The 21216-nt window shown below is 44.9% G+C and overlaps 1 long non-coding RNA gene and 1 pseudogene across 2 annotated transcripts; one reads left to right on the top strand and one right to left on the bottom strand.

Annotated features, from left to right (window-relative positions):
* Nucleotides 1-5906: 5906 nt before the first annotated feature.
* Nucleotides 5907-15226, top strand: LOC132376948 (uncharacterized). Of its 2 annotated transcripts, XR_009506478.1 has the most exons (5): nucleotides 5907-6707; nucleotides 6888-6948; nucleotides 12916-13089; nucleotides 13247-13293; nucleotides 14003-15226. It is a non-coding gene; the product is annotated as an uncharacterized LOC132376948 (long non-coding RNA). The 2 variants fall into 2 exon arrangements; XR_009506477.1 differs by lacking the exon at nucleotides 12916-13089.
* On the bottom strand, nucleotides 9714-10431 carry LOC132377032 (RING finger protein 11-like; annotated as a pseudogene).
* Nucleotides 15227-21216: the final 5990 nt, after the last annotated feature.

Raw genomic sequence — 21216 nt, 5'->3', positions numbered from 1 at the left:
GTCAGTCCCTGGTAAGTGAGACGCTCCCCCTAAACACCAACACAGCAGTCGTGTACCTTTCAAGGGGTTCAGGGGCAAGATGGGCAAAGGCATTTCTACTAACTCTTCTTAAGGATCACGGACAGCGCCCTGTGCTACGAGGTAAGCGGTGACTGTTGTAGTTCTTACTGGTGATCCTTTCCTGTCACTGATTCTCGGCTTTCTTTGTATTTCATAGGACTGTTGTAAGTCCAATACAAAATGAGTCTTATTTTTAAAAACCTGAAATGTTTTACAGAGCCTAGCATTCTCATATAGGGTCCTTTCCATTCTCCCCACTTTCCCGAGAGGCCAAGAACACTTCACACCATGAACTAGGAGAGGGGGTAGAGCCCTTTCTGATGAAATACATCAACAAAGACAGAGTCTTAGCCTGCTTGCTCTCTGGACAGGATCTCAGACCACAAGGTCTTCAATCCTGGTATAAATGAAGGAAGTGAGGACAGTTCAACTGGCACTCTCATAACAAGAGTTCTGAAACACCTTCCAAAGAGACTATAGCAGTAGATGAGGGAAGGGAGTGCTACAGTGTGGCAGTACAGGGGGGAATGATCGGCTACAGCAGTGAAAAGTGTGGTACCGATTGGTGTGCTCTCGGGGTTCTTGTACATGTAGCATAGATGACCTCTACAGTGGCCCTCCCACCTTCCCACCTGCATTAGGTGTTCTTTTTTTTTGTAATTTATGTTTATGTATTTATTTACTGTTTGAACTTATTTATTCTACGTATTTATTTTTTTGGCTGCACTGGGTCTCTCATTGCTGTGCACGGGCTTTCTCTAGTTGGCGGCTAGCGGGGGCTACTCTTGGTTGCGGTGTGCGGGCATCTCATCGCGGTGGCTTCTCTTGTTGCGGAGCATGGGCTGTAGGCACGTGGGCTTCGGTAGTTGAGGCTCACGGGCTCTAGAATGCAGGCTCCGTCGTTGTGGCACATGCGCTTAGTTGCTGCACGGCATGTGGGATCTTCGCAGACCAGGGCTCGAACCCGTGTCCCCTGCATTGGCAGGCGCCACCAGGGAAGCCCTAGGTGTTCTCATATAGAGTCTAAAAACAGAGAGCACTGAGAGAAGGTAGTGGTTATTAAAGGCTCAGGATCTAAATTCTACCTGTCTCTACACCCCTTCCCAGCTGTCGATTTGACCCCATTTTTGAATGCTGACCTCATTGTTCAACTTTTCTCTGCCGTCTGTATACTCACCTTGAAAACTTGTTTCTGTGATGCGTTGAGCAGACACAGGGTGGCAGATTGCAGAGGTGGAAGCTGGTGGTCGGATATTTGTGGGCTGAATCTCCTTCAGTCCCATTCCCATTTCTGGTTGCCCAGAGGCCCTACTTCCTGTGTGTGACGCAGAGCCGTAGGATTGCGGGCAGGAGCCAAGTTCTCCATACAGTAAAGACCCCAGTGTGCCTTGGTTATAGTAATATACCTGGCTTCCTTCCTGGCAGGGAAGTGACAGGCGGCTCTGCCCCTGATTTGTTCGTGGGCCTCCTGATCCAGCAGTTCCCTTGGCTCTGCCCCTGTCGTCAGCTGCCCCTAGGATAACTCTGAGCCCTAGCCACTTCTCTGGTAGATTTCCCTATTCCCCCACTACAGTCACACCTGAATAAGGCAACTCAGACCTTTCAGAGATGTGTCCTGAACCTCTTGTTTTCTGAAATACCTATCTGGTGGTTGTGAGACTTAAGGCCAGCGTCCCCGAGAGACTTTTTCTATTTCTCCTAGTAAACCTAGACTCCTCTTCTGTCACCTTCAACTCTACTCCAATTGTGTTCTTTCAACCCAGACCTCTGACCCTGCTTTTTACTTCTGCCATTTCATCCTCACTCCTGCTTCCTTTCCTAAATCCATACGTCTCTTTTGGCCTTCCTAGCCCTGGGCCAAGTTCCTTCCTCTTTGCTCAGTTTTTACCCCTTTCCTTCATTCTCCCATCCAACTTTCAGTCCTTCCTTTCTCACGCCCCAGTTAGCAGCATCTGAAAATTCGAAAGGTTTGTTACTCGTCTATTAATTGTATTCCATTTACTTATTCAGTTCTATACCTGTCTTACCTGTGTATGGAAGAACAGCTGGTGGCCAAGGTGGCACCAAGAATCCTAGCAGCTCTCACTTGACGTATCCGTAGTAGTCGGCAATTTCCATTTCGTTTTCCCTCTCGGTGAAAAATTGCAGCTTGCCCGAAGAGGTGTATCTGGCAGCATTCTCCCGTTGTTGTTGAGCCCGCCTCTTCATGGCCTCTCGCTCTGGCCTCTGCTCTTGTTCGATGGGCTTTGACATGACTGGCTCAGGCACGTTGGGTTCCCTCCATGGAACTCGTTGCTTGCTGAAGTCTTGGAGTAGAAATTGGGTTTGGAGCTTGGGTGGGGCCTGGCGCTTATTCACAGCAGGGGGAACAGGCTCCCGCTGGAGAGGAGCGCCAGATGAAGTTTTGGAGGGTGCAGGCCTAGGAGCAGCAGACTGAGGGACACGAGGCTGGGTGTGGTTGGTCCAAGCCGGTTGGGTTGGGTTGGTCACAGTTGGCTGAGCTGGTTTGGCGGGGCCTGGCAAAGAGGCAGGAGCTGGCTGGGATGAATTGACTGCAGCAGGTTGAGCTGAGTCAGTAGAACCAGGCTGGGCACGGTAAGCCCCAGCAGGCCGATGTGAGGCCAGAGACTGTGGCCTCCGAGGAGCGGGTCGAGCTTGAGGCTTGTCCCAGGCAGAAAAAGGCAGAGGTATCAACTTGACCTTCCCAGGAGGAGGCCGCTCATACTGGGGTGGAGATGGACACTCTGTTTCAGCACTGCTGTCTGGTTTCTGGGCTTGGACTTGCGTTTTCTCAGGACCCTTCCCCTCACGTGGGGTATGCCGCCATGGCTGGATAGCTGGGGGTGGCTGGGGGTCTTTGGGGTTGCTTGACTTTCCCAAGAGCCGACAGGAAGAGAGCCCAGTTTTCGTCTCATTCTTCTTCCCCAGCGCATGAAGAACCTTCACAGACTCCAGCATGCGCACGCCAAGGGAGGTTCGAGGCTTTTGAAAGCTCTGTTGGAGAAGCTCAGTTTGGTGTTCCTTTCGCTTCGTGTGGGGGATTGCTGGCTTCTCTTCTGCCTTGACTTTGTTCCCTGACTGCTTGTTCTCTTCAGCCTTGTTTCTCCCTCTGGTCCTTTTGGTCTTTTCCTGCCCGTGGCTCTTAGTTTTGCTGATCTTTCTGGATGCAGCTTTCTGAGGTTTGCCTTGAGAGTGCTTGGCCGTGTTCACAGGAGCCCTGTCACTGACTGCAGCGTGGCAGGTAACCACTTCTCCCCCTAACAGGCACTCTGGATTCTTTGGCTGGATTTTGGCCTTGGGAGCGCCACTGATAGGCTCAGAGGCTTTCTGTTTGTTCTTCCTGGGTTGATCAGAGGGAACCTTTATGACACTTGGCTTTTCCTGCACCTGATTCACCTTAATGGCTCTGGTGTCTTTAGCTTTGATCACGTTGGGACCTTGGGATTGATCAAGCTCTTTCAAAGGATTAAAGAGCTGGGGAAGGTGAATATCCTCCGCCAGTGTAGTAATGTCTGCAAGACCACTGCTAGGTTCAGTCCCATTTTCAAGTGTCCCTAGGTCCTGACGACTCCGGCTGTTCTCTCCCAGATCAGCATTTTCAGAACCAGGCTGCTCCTCTTGGCTGAGGGGATCGGTGCAGGCCAGCGGCTGGTGAATATCAGGGATTCCTAAAGGGAGTAGTGGAGGATCTTGGTTCTCTGTTGGGATCTGGTAGGCATCCAGAGGCTTTGAAAGCTTGGTTTTGATATCATCCACGTGCTTACTCTCTATTTGTCCCTGGCTTGGAGCTGGAGGCAGGGCCAGGAGACGCCTGGCACTCTGGACTGGAGCTGTCACTGAAATGTCCCCAAGTTCAGATGGTGGGTTACTCTCAAGTATGTGGCTGTTTCTGCTACTGCAGGACTTGGGGAGTTCTTGACTTTGTGTCACACAAAACGTCTGGCTTGGAGGTTGCAATCCCAGGGAATTTTTCATCACCAGGGGGGAGGTCTCCATCCCTACAAAGGGATCAAGGGAGAAGTCAGTCCCTGGTAAGTGAGATGCTCCCCCTAAACACCAACACAGCAGTCATGTACCTTTCAAGGGGTTCAGGGGCAAGATGGGCAAGGCATTTCTACTAACTCTTCTTAAGGATCATGGACAGTGCCCTATGCTACGAGGTAAGCGGTGACTGTTGTAATTCTTACTGGTGAGCCTTTCCTGTCACTGATTCTCGGCTCGCTTTGTATTTCATAGGACTGTTATAAGTCCAATACAAAATGAGTCTTATTTTTAAAAACCTGAAATGTTTTACAGAGCCTAGCATATTCTCATATAGGGTCCTTTCCATTCTCCCCACTCTCCCGAGAGGCCAAGAACACGTCACACCATGAACTAGGAGAGGGGGTAGAGCCCTTTCTGATGAAATACATCAGCAAAGACAGAGTCTTAGCCTGCTTGCTCTCTGGACAGGATCTCGGACCACAAGGTCTTCACTCCTGGTGTAAATGAAGGAAGTGAGGACAGTTCAACTGGCACTCTCATAACAAGAGTTCTGAAACACCTTCCAAAGAGACTATAGCAGTAGATGAGGGAAGGGAGTGCTACAGTGTGGCAGTACAGGGGGAACGATCGGCTACAGCAGTGAAAAGTGTGGTACCGATTGGTGTGCTCTCGGGGTTCTTGTACATGTAGCATAGATGACCTCTACAGTGGCCCTCCCACCTTCCCACCTGCATTAGGTGTTCTTCTTTTTGTAATTTATGTTTATGTATTTATTTACTGTTTGAACTTATTTATTCTGCGTATTTATTTTTTTGGCTGCACTGGGTCTCTCATTGCTGTGCACGGGCTTTCTCTAGTTGGCGGCTAGCGGGGGCTACTCTTGGTTGCGGTGTGCGGGCTTCTCATCGCGGTGGCTTCTCTTGTTGCGGAGCATGGGCTGTAGGCACGTGGGCTTCGGTAGCTGAGGCTCACGGGCTCTAGAATGCAGGCTCCGTCGTTGTGGCACATGCGCTTAGTTGCTGCACGGCATGTGGGATCTCCGCAGACCAGGGCTCGAACCCGTGTCCCCCGCATTGCATTGGCAGGCGGATTCTTAACCACGGCGCCACCAGGGAAGCCCTAGGTGTTCTCATGTAGAGTCTAAAAACAGAGGGCACTGAGCGAAGGTAGTGGTTATTAAAGGCTCAGGATCTAAATTCTACCTGCCTCTACACCCCTTCCCAGCTGTCGATTTGACCCCATTTTTGAATGCCGACCTCATTCTTCAACTTTCTCTGGCGTTTGTTATACTCACCTTGAAAACTTGTTTCTGTGATGCGTTGAGCAGGCACAGGGTGGCAGACTGCAGAGGTGGAAGCTGGTGGTCGGATATTTGTGGGCTGAATCTCCTTCAGTCCCATTCCCATTTCTGGTTGCCCAGAGGCCCGACTTCCTGTGTATGACGCCGAGCCGTAGGATTGCGGGCAGGAGCCAAGTTCTCCATACAGTAAAGACCCCAGTGTGCCTTGGTTATAGTAATATACCTGGCTTCCTTCCTGGCAGGGAAGTGACAGGCGGCTCTGCCCCTGATTTGGAATCTGAGATGGTGTTCCCTGAGCAAGGCTGGCAGAAAGCGATGGATGTAGAGGGACCATGTTCTTGGCGTCTGAAGTTTTATCATACTGGGCTGCCAGAAACATGGAGGAGGCAGCTGTGTGGCGGTCAGTGAGTGCCAGAGTAAAGTCTCCGAGTGAAGAAGAATTCTTTTCAGTGCTTGCTGTGATGTCCCACTCAAGAACACCTGGATAGGAAGCAGCTGAAGTGGAGATCTGGCTGTGGTCCGTAACTCCAGATAACATAGTCGTGCTAGAATGTTGGTAAAGGTAGGCACTACCCATGAGTGTCTGGAAAGGGGTACCAGTAGCCGATGCCGAACTGACGGCAGGGGCAGAGACTCTGGAGAAGTTGCAGACGCTTCGTGTTAGGGAAGTTGCATTGCTACAACAGATTTTTAAGCAACAGAGCAATCCAGCCAAGTTTATATTTTAGAGAGAGAACATCTTCCATGTGGAGGATCAGTTGAAATAGAAGAGATTGTTAGAATTGTAGGGCGGTAGTATTCCAGGCAGGAGATGACGAATGCCAGACACCACCTAGTCACAGACATAGCTTTTGCAGAGATCAGCTACATGTTGTTGTTTTTTATTTACTCTCTCATATAATTTTTTTTAAGTCCTGGACCACAAAATACTGTGGCATCGTTGGAAAAATCTGAGACTCGATTCTAGTCTTTTTTCTGTTTGCCTGCTCTGCAGCTTGGGCTTAACGTTCTCAAGCCTTACTTTTTCATTGTGAAATAAGAACGGTGCTACTTAACCCGAGAACTCCCCAGGCACATAGACCCGTGGCGTGTGAGGAGCAGTGAAGGAGAGAAGGAATGGAAGTGCTTTGGGGACCCCAAGAGCCCTTCAGAAACCGTTTGTTCTTTTTAATATTGAGCATTAAAAGTGAAGGCATTCCATTTGTTTCACTCAAAAACAAATTCTGTTCTTCTGATAGCCTGTTTTTTTTTTCCACTCCCTTTTTCTATAGTCAGATCAGTTCCTGATGGGCATTCTCCAGTCCACACTATTGCATCTGATTGGAGGCTATGCAAAATTTCCCAGAGACAATGAATTTTGACGGTATAGTAGTTAATTCTTTATAGTACGTTCCTGCAAAAACACTCTTTTCTTCAGAGTTTTTCCTTTTCAGGATAGTGGTAGTGTTGTGGTAACTAATAAAGGCTACTCTTCAGAAAATTGTATAACTCGTTTTTAGTGTATCTACTTCGCTTACTTAATTCCATATTCCCTGTTTTCTAGACAGACTTCTTGGTGTCCACTGTACCCATGGTTTCAACAGGACTGGCTACCTCATGTGCAGGTGAGTTGCCAACCCCAAGAGGCAGAGCATGTTTAAATTGTTCTGTTTACAATAGTAATGTAAGCTAATGTAAGCTGAATGCAAAAAATGCAGTCAGAGAAGTGTATGAAGTGGAAGGCAATTTTGCCCCCTACTCAGATGTTACCACCAGTAATAATTTAGCACATATTTTTTCAGACGTAAAAAATGCAGATATAAGCATATACAATGGTCCCTTGGTATCTGCAGGGGGATTGGTTTTAGGACTCCCCATGGATCCGAAAATCCTCGGATGCTCAAGTCCCGTATGTAAAATGGTGTAGTACAGTCGGGCTTCCATATCTGCAGGTTATGGAACCGTTGGATATACAGAACTGACTGTACCTGTGATTTAATGGTATAGTGTTTTAGACATTCTGGTTTATAATTTAATATATGGAGGACATCTTCGTCTGACAATATTTGGAGACCTCATTCTTATTTATTTATTATTCTTTTTTTTCCTCCAAATTTGCTTTATGTAGTTGGATATAAATAAATGAGCACAAACTTAAGCAAGATACATGTAACAATTTAATAGAACCTGATACTCTTAATTCTTTCAGTGTTTCTCCAACTCATCATGGGGCTCGTAAGAAAAGTAACCAACATGGATACTACTACAGTTGAATGTCAAATCTTTAAGTGCTTAGGACATACTAAATCCTTGTATAATGCACTTATGAGGAACCCTTCAAGAGACTTGTGTTTTGTATGTAGCAAAAAGTGTTAAGAGTCAAATATTCAACTCAGTATAAAATAATAAGAAACACTTCTGATTTGTTAGGTTGAGATTGCTTCTCCTTTTACTAATGAATGATTGTTTTAGCTGTAAGATCACTGAGCTGAACAAATATGTCACCTTGGAGTACATAAGGAAAAATAAACACATGCTAAATGGGTAAAACATTACAACTACATCTTTACTAGACCATCTCTACTAACGCTTCAGAAGCTTAGAGATTTAGAGTGTTCTTACGTTAATTGCAAGAAAAATAGAAAGAGAGAAATTCCTTCTTTTTTGAGATCACAGCTGTGAAGTCGTGATTATACAAATTCTTCATTTGTGTGCAAAACATGAAACACATTTCTCTTAATTCTCCCTGCTTAGAATTGTCAGTCAACTAGCAGGACTTTCCTTCCAAGAAACAAGAGACTGAGATGTGTTTTATATAACTTCAGTAACCTCAGCACTACAGTAAGAAGACATGCAGTATCCTTTTGCTGTGCTTCAAGACAACAGGGAAGGAGGTCACAGGAAAGAAGAAATCAAAATGGTTACAACTGAGAAACTTTTCTCAGTGTAACCATGGTGCCACTTTCATTTTTACATAAGCATGGTGGCATAATTCAAGCTCAATACATCAGAATTCTTAATATTTAAAATTTACCTTGACTTTTAATTATCACCATGTTAACAACCAAAATAATTTGACGAAACTCATAAGAAAGGGTAATGTTAAACCCCACTTTACTAGAGTTAGTTTCTGGACACATTAGCTCATTTTTTTTTATAGAAGAGGGACAGTGAATCTCAGTTGGCTTACAAGCTAGGAGATCACTTTGAATTCTGCATTTCTTAACTGCAAACAGATATAGCACTTGTAACAGGTTATAACTGGTTTTCAGCTGGTTTTCAAGCACAGAGCCAGCCCCAACAGTAATAGTACACTATTGAAAAAGACCTAAGGCAATGAATTCCATTTCCAGTGGAAAGAAAGAATCGTATGGTCTTGGACAAACAATTCTGATGGTTTACTTAACAGTCACTTAGTAGTTCTTCCTTGCTCATAGAACTTTATGACTTTTTTGAGGAGTGAAGCATTCAGCTTGAGTGGATAAATCCTTGTTAGGCTAAGACAATCATTATCATATCCCTCTTTGCCATGAATTGTCTTATGAATGGTCATATCAGTCTGTTTTGGCAAATGAGTAATTAAGGGAAGGCTGTTATTGTGCTTATGAGAATGATATTTTTCTCTGAGAAAAGATAAATAGGCATTAGGAAAATGACCATTTGGGCTCTTTTTCTGCTTCCTCCTTGTTTTGTGAGAATATGATATTTGGTTTTACAGCAGCCATCTTGTGACCCTGAGATGATCATATGCCAATAATGACAAATGGTAGATTAGAAAGAACCAGCAAAGACAGAAAACAGCAACGTCAATAGTAACAAGAATCACAGCAAAAGAACAATGGGACCTTAACTTGTGGAGTTCCTATAAAGTAAAAAATATAAGTGCTCTATGTTTATTCTAAAACAAAAAAAGAACTATGCAAACCAGCTTAAAACTCCTTTTTTTGTGCCAGTGTTCTAAAATGTGGCTTTTCATAAAACCTTGACCCAAATGCCAGCAACTTCAGAAAAGAATTTGGGTAGGGGGAAGAAGAAAGTTATCTCACTTAGGAAAAACAACCACTATCTTTATCCTAATCTTTGGCACACAGTTGAAACATATACAGCTGCTGTAACACTTTACACAATTCCTATGTACTGGAGGAATAACAAGATCTAAATAACAATTATATTTTTCAACACTGGGTGAAGGCTTTACATAAAAATACCATCCTCCTTTTTCCCCCTAAATTTCTAAAATATCACGTGCTTTTCCCCAACATCTGCAGCCGTTCAGGAATTTTTAGGAAACTTTCATGCATGATCTTAATTCCTAATCCCTGGCTCTTTGGGCTCAACCACAAAAGATCAAAACCACCAAAAATGATGGTTCACTTGAAGTCAGGTGAGAGACACTGGCTCAGTTAGTCTCGTAGGACAAAAGCAGTGCTGCATCAACTGTCTCCATGCAGGAGGGGCACGTGAAGGATCTCATCAGCCAGTCATCTGTACAGCCCAGGTGATCTGCATACACAGCAGAAATCAAATTGGGTTCTCATAAACAAAGTGCATCATACAGATCACACACTCCCCGATCTTTTTTTTAAATATTTGTTTTATTTTATTTATTCATTTATTTGGTTGCGCCGGGTCTTAATTGCAGTCGGTGGGCTCCTTAGTTGTGGCATGCAAACTCTTAGTTGCGGCATGCATGTGGGATCTAGTTCCCTGACCGGGGAACGAACCCGGGCCCCCTGCGTTGGGAGTGTGGAGTCTTTAGCCGCTGCACCACCAGGGAAGTCCCCCGGATCCTTTTTTCTGATCCATTTCTTCCAGGGTCATAAACTCCTTCAGGCTGATCCTGTATGAGGCCTATTCTTTGAGCTATCCTAATTTGCTCCTCTCAGCTGAGGTGCTAGGCGAGTCTGACTAGGTGTTGGATGAGAGACCAAAACTGGAACTTGATCCAGATATGGCAGCAGCAGCTCCTGATCCAGCTCCGTCCCCTTGCCAAAGCTAGCCCAGTCGGATTGAGACTTGTGAGGCAGGGAGATGTCATCCGAAGTGGGGGACTTAAGGCAGTTCCCCATCTTCCGGGGCTTGAGTGTGTGATCTGTGTGCTGTTTTGACAGTCTCCCAACCTCATTCTTTTTTTTTTTTTTTTTTTTTAATTAGTTTATTTATTTATTTATTTTTGAATTTAAAAAATTTATTTATTTTTTATACAGCAGGTTCTTATTAGTTATCTATTTTATACATATTAGTGTATATATGTCAATCCCAATCTCCCAATTCATCTCACCACCACCGACCCCCGCCCTGCCCCGCTTTCCCCCCTTGATGTCCATACGTTTGTTCTCTACATCTGTGTCTCTATTTCTGCCTTGCAAACCGGTTCTTCTGTACCACTTTTCTAGATTCCACATATATGCATTAATATATAATATTTGTTTTTCTCTTTCTGACTGACTTCACTCTGTATGACAGTCTCGAGGTCCATCCACGTCTCTACAAATGACCCAAGTTCGTTCTTTTTTATCGCTGAGTAATATTCCATTGTATATGCGTACCACATCTTCTTTGTCCGTGCACCTGTCGATGGGCGTTTAGGTTGCTTCCGTGACCTAGCTATTGTGAATAGTGCTGCAGTGAACATTGGGGTGCATATGTCTTTTTGAATTATGGTTTTCTCTGGGTATATGCCCAGTAGTGGGGTTACTGGGTCATATGGTAATTCTATTTTTAGTTTTTAAGGAACCTGCATACTGTTCTCCATAGTGGCTGTATCAGTTTACATTCCCACCAGCAGTGCAAGAGGGTTCCCTTTCCTCACATCCTCTCCAGCATTTGCTGTTTGTAGATTTTCTGATGATGCCCATTCTAAGCGGTGTGAGGTGATACCTCATTGTAGTTTTGATTTGCATTTCTTTAATAATTAGTGATGTTGAGCAGCTTTTCGTGTGCTTCTTGGCCATCTGTATGTCTTCTTTGGAGAAATGTCTATTTAGGTCTTCTGCCCATTTTTTGATTGGGTTGTTTGTGTTTTTAATAGTGAGCTGCATGACCTATTGATATATTTTGGAGATTAATCCTTTGTTGATCGGTTTATTTTTTTTTTTAAGGCTGCATTGTTCCTTTGCTTACTGATGAACATGTACAAGTCAGAAGTTTTTGATATTATAAAACATCAAAGTAATGAACATTCCTGTGTGAACATCTTTGAATATATATGCTTTGTCTCAGTTAACTTCACTCAGAATGGGACTTCTGCATCAAGGAGTTTATGCCCTTATGCTTTTTGTGGGTGTTGCTACACTGTACCAATGTATGGTTGTTCATGCAGGAAACACGTATTGAGCATCTGTTATGTTTAAGCACTGTGCTGGGTGCTAGCAAAAAGACTTGAGAAATTTTGTGAGTGAGGAGACTTGACCTGCCTGCCCTTTGTGAATTCTAGCAGTCCAGAGAGGGAATAGCTATTCAAGAATCACACTCTGCATGTAGAATTACAACTCTGACAGGTGCCAAGGAGAGGGACATGGTACCATGAGAGCATATTTTAGGGAGGATTTGATCTCATCATGGAGATTAGAGAAGGTTTAGGGATGTTTCAGCTGATATCTGAAGGATGAGTAGGTATTAACCAGATAGGGACGTTGGGGAGAGATTTCTGAGCATAAGGAATAGCAAAAGACCCTCTAAGAGGAAAGCATATGCTGTGTTGGAGGAACTGGCCAGGAAGGTGGGGCCGTTGGGGGAGCATGTCATCATAATGGAGCTGCAAGTGTGGGTAGGAGCTCGATCGTGCAGGCTTATGTTTAAGGTTTCAGACTTGAAGAGTAATAGAAAACCATTGAACTATTTTTGTTGAAGGTGAGTGTGTGGAACATACCCAATTGCATTTTCAACCTATCGTTTTGCTACCGAGTGGAGAATACACTGCAGGGAGAAAGAGTGGAAGCGAGGAAGCAAGTTAGGAGACTTGTGTAGAAATTGGGCATAATGGTGGCTTGGACCAGGGTATGGTGGTCATTTTGGTGGAAAGATGTGGACAGATTCTAGAGGTATGTAGGCAGTATCATTGTCAGCACTGGTGGTGGGTTGAGGATGAGGGTGAGGGAGAAATAGCTGTCAGTGATGGTGATTCCTAAGTTTCTGGCTCCTATGGTTGGTTAGATAGGGTTTTTTAGATATGATGTTAATATTTGTCCTAATTTGTCTTTTGTTATTTGTTGGTTCTTGATGAATACTCTTGTCATATTAAGTCTCCTGTTTTTAGTGTACAAAGCATTTTGACCGAAACTGACCGTTGTATGTTATCAGATAACTTTTTAACATCTGCCAGTTTGGTCCTGTATTTTATTCTCTTTCATTTATTGATTAAATTGTTGTATTAATGTAAATAACTATATTAATAGATTTTCTAAAGTTGCGTTATCCTTGCATCCTTGGTCCTTGGAATAAAGCCTGTTTTTTTTTTGTTTGTTTGTTTTTTTTTTTGGCTGTGTTGGGTCTTTGTTTCTATGCGAGCGCTTTCCCTAGTTGCGGCAAGCGGGGGCCACTGTTCATCGCGGTGGGCGGGCCTCTCACTATCGCGGCCTCTCTTGTTGCAGAGCACGGGCTCCAGACGCGCAGGCTCAGTAGTTGTGGCTCACGGACCCAGTCGCTCCGGGGCATGTGCGATCTTCCCAGACCAGAGCTCGAATCCGTGTCCCGTGCATTGGCAGGCAGATTCTCAACACTGCGCCACCAGGGAAACTCCGGAATAAAGCCTTTTTGTAGTCATGGTATATATCATGCTTTAATAATTATTGATTAGATATGCTGATATTTTCTTAGGATTTTTCTATCTGTATTTGTAAAGCACAATTGGACCTTTTTTTGCAAAAACTTGATTTTCTTTCCTTTTTATTTACAAATGACTCGAATTTTGTTGTTTTGTAGATATTTGATTGATGTAGAAGGCATGTGGCCAGATGATGCAATTGAATGTAAGTATAAGGGTTGTCACTACTTTTCCCTTGTTATAAAATTTGAAGGGAGAAATGTAAGGGAATTTCTCAAATTTTGGAAAAATAGAAAAGTCTGTAATTCATTTGTTCTGACATACGATAACCTTTTACCAAAAGTTTATAAAGGGATGTATCTGGAAATAGCAAGATATAATAGCCTGAATAATTAGTCAGTGGATTTCAGCATTTTTTTTTCTTTTTTAAATTTATTTAATTAATTAATTTACTTTTGATATTATATCCACTGCCCCACCAAGGAAGTCCCTTTTTCTTCCTTCCTTCTTTCCTTCCTCCCTTCCTTCCTTCCTTCCTTTAAAGCTCCAAGTCATTTAAAATACATGACTTCTTACTAAAAATCTCCAGTTCATAGAACCAAGGGGTTTATAACTTCTCCTTTAAAAGTGATATTCCTGGGACTTCCCTGGTGGTCCAGTGGTGAAGACTCTGCGCTTCCAATGCAGCAGGCGTGGGTTCAACCCCTGGTTGGGGAGCTAAGATCCCACATGCTGCGCAGCCAAAGAACTTTTTTTCAAAAGTTATATTCCTGTATTATTGACTTTAGTGGTTTAGATTTTTTTTTTAATGTTTAGAAGATTTCAGTTTCTTTACCAGGAACAAACAAAACGTAATGTAAAACTAGTTTTGCAGAAACGATTTCCATCATTCTCTTCTTCCCTTTCTCCTGCAGACTGGTGTTTTATCTTTACAAGTTCTCCGTCATTCCATAAGAAAGCTGCTCGTCTTCTGGTTTCATAAGAGATGGTGAACAGTGGTAAAATATCCAGTTGACCGAAATTTCTAGAGTACACTTCAGGGAGCGAGTGATGGGGTGGAATGTTGGGGCAGAGTGAGAGATACAGATTCTGGTGAGACTGAGAGTCATGCACAAAAATTACTGGGCTGTGGTGAAGGGAGAACAAAACTAAATCAGGTTCCTGCTGGTGGACAGGAAGCCAAGATGAAGAAGAATGGTGCGTAGCTGGGCAGTGTAATTAGGCCCCTAAGTGCTGTGTCTCCTGATAGTAATTATGAACAGAAACCAAATAATAGTTACTAATAACATGGAGGTGACCAATCCTTGAGAGCTGAGGCAGAGAGAAGGAAAGATGGCATTATGCCTTGTCTCTGGTGCCTTGAGTTTCCCAGGCTGGTTTGTGACCAATCTTGGGTGAAATCATAACTAAGTCATTTCTGCTAAGGTGATCAGCTTTCGTGGGGTCCTTTCTCTGCACTCTGTCCAATGGTAAAGCCCACTGGTTTATGCCTCCTGGAAAACAGTTATTCCAAAGCAGTATAAGTGAAGCATTGATGAAACAGCCATGAAGAGCATGTTTCCACATGGCCTCGCACCACCTTTTCAAAGTGCTGTAAAACTTTTTTCATCCAAAAATCAGTAACAGAAAAGGATTGGGATCAAATCCCGTACAGAGGTAGTGTAAGAAAAAAGAGAATAAGGAGCAGAATAGCATGTCTTCAGACAATAAAATCAAGTTGGAAAAGACAGGTCCACAAAACAGATCAAAACTGTAACCTATTATTTCAAAGTGGGCTAAAAGATGTTAGGAAAAACAATGCGAAAGATGAAAGAACATGGATCGAGGAGGGAATGGGAAGTTATTGTTTAGTGGCTATAGAGTCTCTGTTTGGGATGGTGGAAAAGTTCTGGAAATGGTAAATGCTGATAAATGCCACCTATGGGTGTTTGGTTTTAGTTGATCTTCTTCCATGAAAGGGTTTGGAGAGATTCAGAAGCTATGCTGCTGCCTCCATCTTTCTGATGTCCTGCTCAATCTTTTGACATAATTATTTTGAATTTGCACAGTGGTGATGGTTGCACAGCATTGTGAATGTATTTAATGTCACTGAATTGTATACTTGAAAATGGTTGAAATAATAAATTTTGTTTTATGTATATTTTACCATAATAAAAAAAAGATGAAAGAACAGCATAAACCAGAATTAGGTAAGATGATAGAACTCAAGACAGAATTCAAAATAAAAGAAAAAAGTTTCAGAAATGAGGACTAAATTTAAAATAATACAAGAGTGGGGACTTCCCTGGTTGTCCAGTGGTTAAGAATCCACCTTGCAGTGCAGGGGATGCAGGTTCGGTCCCTGGTTGGGGAACTGAGATCCCACATGCTGCAGGGCAACTAAGCCCGCACGCCGCAACTACTGAGCCCACGTACTCTGGAGCCCACGCGCCACAACTGGAGAGCCCACGAGCCGCAAGGAAGAGCCCACGCACTGCAACAAAGAGCCCACGTGCTGCAACTAATACCCGACACCTCCAAAAATAAATAAGTTAATTAATTAAATAAATTAAATAAAATAATACGAGTGAATGAACATAATGGATAATGCCTTAAGAGAAACAAACAAGAAGAGGAAAAAAATTTTTTAAATCAAAAAGAAGATAAAAAGAATTTTAGAGAAATGGCAAACATAACAGATAGGCAAGAAAGAGTCAGGACAGCTCTGAAAAGAGAAATATAAATACGTATAAGGGGCTTTCCTGGTGGTGCAGTGGTTAAAAATCCTCCTGCCAATGCAGGGGATATGGGTTCGATCCCTGGCCCAGGAAGATCCCACATGCCATGGAGAAGCTAAGCCCGTGAGACACAACTACTGAGCCTGTGTGCCACAACTACTGAAGCCCACGCGCCTAGAGCCCGTGCTCGGCAACACGAGGAGCCACCGCAATGAGAAGCCCGCTTGCCGCAACTAGAGAAAGCCTGCGCACAGCAACAAAGACCCAAAGCAGCCAAAAATAAATAAATAAATACATTAAAAAATATATATATATATATATATATATACGTATAAGAATCTGTTATACCATAAAAGTGACATTTCAAATCAGTGGGACAGATTAGTCAATAAGTTGTGATACATAAATGTTGGGGTATAAATATTTCTCTGGAAGGATCCACAGCACGGCCAAAGCAGATGTCTCTGAGGAGGGAAATGTGTGGCTGGGGAATGTGGGGAAAAGGGTCACTTTTCATTGAATACCCTTGTGTACCTTTTCTAGTGTTCTGTCATGTGAATCTATTACCTCTGAAGTTTGCCTGAGTTCAAACCCCAGTTCCCCCAATTGCTAGCTCTTAATCTAGGGCAAACTCTTCACACTCTCCAAGCCTCTTAATCTGTGAAGTAAGGTCAGTAACTCAGCCTGGTGCTGCCTGGCACAGAATAAACTCTCAAAAAATGGACATTATTAGTGAAAAAAACCCAAATGCCCATCAGTGGATGAATGGATTTTTTAAATGTGGTGGATATGTGAAATATTATACAGCCATAAAAAGGAATGAAGTACTAACACATGCTACAACATGGACGAACTTGAAAACATTATGCTAAGTGAAAGAAGCCAGAGACAGCGGTCACATTCATTTGTATTATTTCATGAAATGTCCAGAAAAGGCAAAACCATAGCAACAGAAAGCAAATTAATGGTTGCCAGGGCTGAAGGAAGAGGGGATGAAGAGTGCCTGCTCATGCTTAAGGGGGCTTCTTTTTGGGGTGATGAAAACGTGATGGGTTAGATGCCGGTGATGGTTGCATAGGCTTGTGGATGTACTAAATGACACTGAATTTGCAGTTTCAGAAGGTGAATTTTATGGCATGTGAATGACATCTCAAAAAAATAATTTTGAAAATGAAAATTGCCCATTTTCCCATAGTCACTATCCACTGTCTCCATCTCTCCCTTCTCCCCACTGCATTCCTTTTCACGCCCAGCCCTGCCGCTCTCTCCCATCGTCACTCCCTCGAGCTGCCCCACGAGGCCTCCCAGGGAGCCTCTGAACCCCTGGGCGCCTGCGTCCTGTGGCTGTTGGAGCTGCTGCCCAGTGCGCGTGCCCCCACCACTCTCACCCGTGAGAGTGGACGCTTCCGTCGGATTTTTTCTCATGCGTTTCAGTAGATGGTGATGTTTACAAAAGGCGGCACGTGCCCTGCTCAATGGAGGAAGCCCCTCAAGTTAATATTTAGGCGCGTGCAGAAGTTTGATCTCGTCCACCAGTAACCTCAGGATGCTGTGCTCTGAAAGCCAGGTTGGCCGCCTACGGGCATCTGCAAATACAGAGGACTTCAGAGGCATTTGGGCCTCAAATTGAGTCCTTGTACCTCCACATGGGATGTGACCTCAGCCCTTTGCTGCACCTCTGTAAGTGAAGTGGCACAGGAATACCGGCCTTGCCTGTCTTTGCCAAGGTTAACTGAAGAGCGCATTCGCTCCCCTCGTGCTTAGGTGTTGAGTACATCGTGATTTACATACCAGGCCCTATTCGTGGGCCTCCTGATGCAGCAGTTTCCTTGGCTCTGCCCCTGTCGTCAGCTGCCCCTAGGATAACTCTGAGCCCTAGCCACTTCTCTGGTAGATTTCCCTATTCCCCCACTACAGTCACACCTGAATAAGGCGACTCAGACCTTTCAGAGATGTGTCCTGAACCTCTTGTTTTCTGAAATACCTATCTGGTGGTTGTGAGACTTAAGGCCAGCGTCCCCGAGAGACTTTTTCTATTTCTCCTAGTAAACCTAGACTCCTCTTCTGTCACCTTCAACTCTACTCCAATTGTGTTCTTTCAACCCAGACCTCTGACCCTGCTTTTTACTTCTGCCATTTCATCCTCACTCCTGCTTCCTTTCCTAAATCCATACGTCTCTTTTGGCCTTCCTAGCCCTGGGCCAAGTTCCTTCCTCTTTGCTCAGTTTTTACCCCTTTCCTTCATTCTCCCATCCAACTTTCAGTCCTTCCTTTCTCACGCCCCAGTTAGCAGCATCTGAAAATTCGAAAGGTTTGTTACTCGTCTATTAATTGTATTCCATTTACTTATTCAGTTCTATACCTGTCTTACCTGTGTATGGAAGAACAGCTGGTAGCCAAGGTGGCACCAAGAATCCTAGCAGCTCTCACTTGACGTATCCGTAGTAGTCGGCAATTTCCATTTCGTTTTCCCTCTCGGTGAAAAATTGCAGCTTCCCCGAAGAGGTGTATCTGGCAGCATTCTCACGTTGTTGAGCCCGCCTCTTCATGGCCTCTCGCTCTGGCCTCTGCTCTTGTTCGATGGGCTTTGACATGACTGGCTCAGGCACATTGGGTTCCCTCCATGGAACTCGTTGCTTGCTGAAGTCTTGGCATAGAAGTTGGGTTTGGAGCTTGGATGGGGCCTGGCGCTTAGTCACAGCAGGGGGAACAGGCTCCCGCTGGAGAGAAGCGCCAGATGAAGTTTTGTAGGGTGCAGGCCTAAGAGCAGCAGACTGAGGGGACACGAGGCTGGGTATGGTTGGTCCAAGCCGGTTGGGTTGGGTTGGTCACAGTTGGCTGAGCTGGTTTGGCGGGGCCTGGCAGAGAGGCAGGAGCTGGCTGGGATGAATTGACTGCAGCAGGTTGCGCTGAGTCAGTAGAACCAGGCTGGGCACGGTAAGCCCCAGCAGGCCGATGTGAGGCCAGAGACTGTGGCCTCCGAGGAGCGGGTCGAGCTTGAGGCTTGTCCCAGGCAGAAAAAGGCAGAGGTATCAACTTGACCTTCCCAGGAGGAGGCCGCTCATACTGGGATGAGGATAGACACTCTGTTTCAGCACTGCTGACTGGTTTCTGGGCTTCGACTTGAGTTTTCTCAGCACTCTTACCCTCATGTGGGGTATGCCGCCATGGCTGGATGGCTGGGGGTCTTTGGGGTTGCTTGACTTTCCCAAGACCCGACAGGAAGAGAGCCCAGTTTTCTTATCATCCTTCTTCCCCAGCGCATGAAGAACCTTCACAGACTCCAGCATGCGCACGCCTAGGGAGGTTCGAGGCTTTTGAAAGCTCTGTTGGAGAAGCTCAGTTTGGTGTTCCTTTCGCTTCGTGTGGGGGATTGCTGGCTTCTCTTCTGCCTTGACTTTGTTCCCTGACTGCTTGTTCTCTTCAGCCTTGTTTCTCCCTCTGGTCCTTTTGGTCTTTTCCTGCCCGTGGCTCTTAGTTTTGCTGATCTTTCTGGATGCAGCTTTCTGAGGTTTGCCTTGAGAGTGCTTGGCCGTGTTCACAGGAGCCCTGTCACTGACTGCAGCGTGGCAGGTAACCACTTCTCCCCCTAACAGGCACTCTGGATTCTTTGGCTGGATTTTGGCCTTGGGAGCGCCACTGATAGGCTCAGAGGCTTTCTGTTTGTTCTTCCTGGGTTGATCAGAGGGAACCTTTATGACACTTGGCTTTTCCTGCACCTGATTCACCTTAAAGGCTCTGGCATCTTTGGCTTTGATCCCGTTGGGACCTTGGGATTGATCAAGATCTTTCAAAGAACTAAAGAGCTGGGGAAGGTGAATATCCTCCGCCAGTGTAGTAATGTCTGCAAAACCACTGCTGGATTCGATCCCATTTTCGAGTGTCCCTAGGTCCTCACGACTCAGGCTGTTCTTTCCCAGATCAGCATTTTCAGAACCAGGCTGCTCCTCTTGGCTGAGGGGATCGGTGCAGGCCAGCGGCTGGTGAATATCAGGGATTCCTAAAGGGAGTAGTGGAGTATCTTGGTTTTCTTTTGGGATGTGTTAGGCATCCAGAATCTTTGAAACCTTGGTTTTAATATCATCCACGTTCTTACTCTCTATTTGTCCCTGGCTTGGAGCTGGAGGCAGGGCCAGGAGACGCCTGGCACTCTGGACTGGAACTGTCACTGAAATGTCCCCAAGTTCAGATGCTGGGTTACTCTCAAATATGTGACTGTTTCTGCTACTGCAGGACTTGGGGAGTTCTTGAGTTTGTGTCACACAAAATGTCTGGCTTGGAGGTTGCAATCCCAGGGAATTTTTCATCACCAGGGATGTCTCCGTCACTACAAAGGAATCAAGGTAAAAGTCCAGTCCCTGGTAAGTGAGATGCTCCCGCTAAACTCCAACACAGCAATCATGTACCGTTCAAGGTACATGATTGCTGTGTTGGTGTTTAGGGGCAGAATGGGCGAGGCATTTCTAGTAACTCTTCTTAAGGATCATGGACAATGCCCTGTGCTACGAGATAAGCGGTGACTGTTGTAGTTCTTACTGGTGATCATTTCATGTCACTGATTCTTGGCTTTCTTTGTATTTCATAGGATTGTTATAAGTCCGATACAAAATGAGTCTTATTTTTAAAAAACTAAAGTGTTTTACAAAGCCTAGCATTCTCATGTAGAGTCTTTCCAATTCTCCCCACTTTCCTGAGAGGCTAAGAACACTTCACACCATGAACTAGGAGAGGGGGTAGAGCCCTTTCTGATGAAATACATCAACAAAGACAGAGTCTTAGCCTGCTTGCTCTCTGGACAGGATCTCGGACCACAAGGTCTTCAATCCTGGTATAAATGAAGGAAGTGAGGACAGTTCAACTGGCACTCTCATAACAAGAGTTCTGAAACACCTTCCAAAGAGACTGTAGCAGTAGATCAGGGAAGGGAATGCTACAGTGTGGTAGTACAGGGGGAATGATCGGCTACAGCAGTGAAAAATGTGGTACCTATTGGTGTGCTCTCGGGGTTCTTGTACATGTAGCATAGATGACCTTTACAGTGTCCCTCCCACCTTCCCACCTGCATTAGGTGTTCTGTTTTTTTTTTTTTAATTTGTTTATTTATTTTTTGAACTTATTTATTTTATGTATTAATTTTTTTGGCTGCACTGGGTCTCTCATTGCTGTGCACGGGCTTTCTCTAGTTGCGGCTAGCGGGGGCTACTCTTGGTTGCGGTGTGCGGGTTTCTCATTGCGGTGGCTTCTCTTGTTGCGGAGTATGGGCTCTAGGCGCATGGGCTTCAGTAGTTGTGGCTCCCGGGCTCTAGAATGCAGGCTCAGTAGCTGTGGCACATGCGCTTAGTCGCTCCACTGCATCTGGGATCTTCCCTGACCAGGCCTCGAACCCGTGTCCCCTGCCTTGGCAGGCGGAT

The sequence above is a fragment of the Balaenoptera ricei genome, chromosome 13 (genome assembly GCF_028023285.1).
Source record: "Balaenoptera ricei isolate mBalRic1 chromosome 13, mBalRic1.hap2, whole genome shotgun sequence".
Taxonomy (NCBI): Eukaryota; Metazoa; Chordata; class Mammalia; order Artiodactyla; family Balaenopteridae; genus Balaenoptera; species Balaenoptera ricei.
Note: the sequence above shows the minus strand (reverse complement) of the source record. Positions and strands in the feature narration are given on the sequence as shown.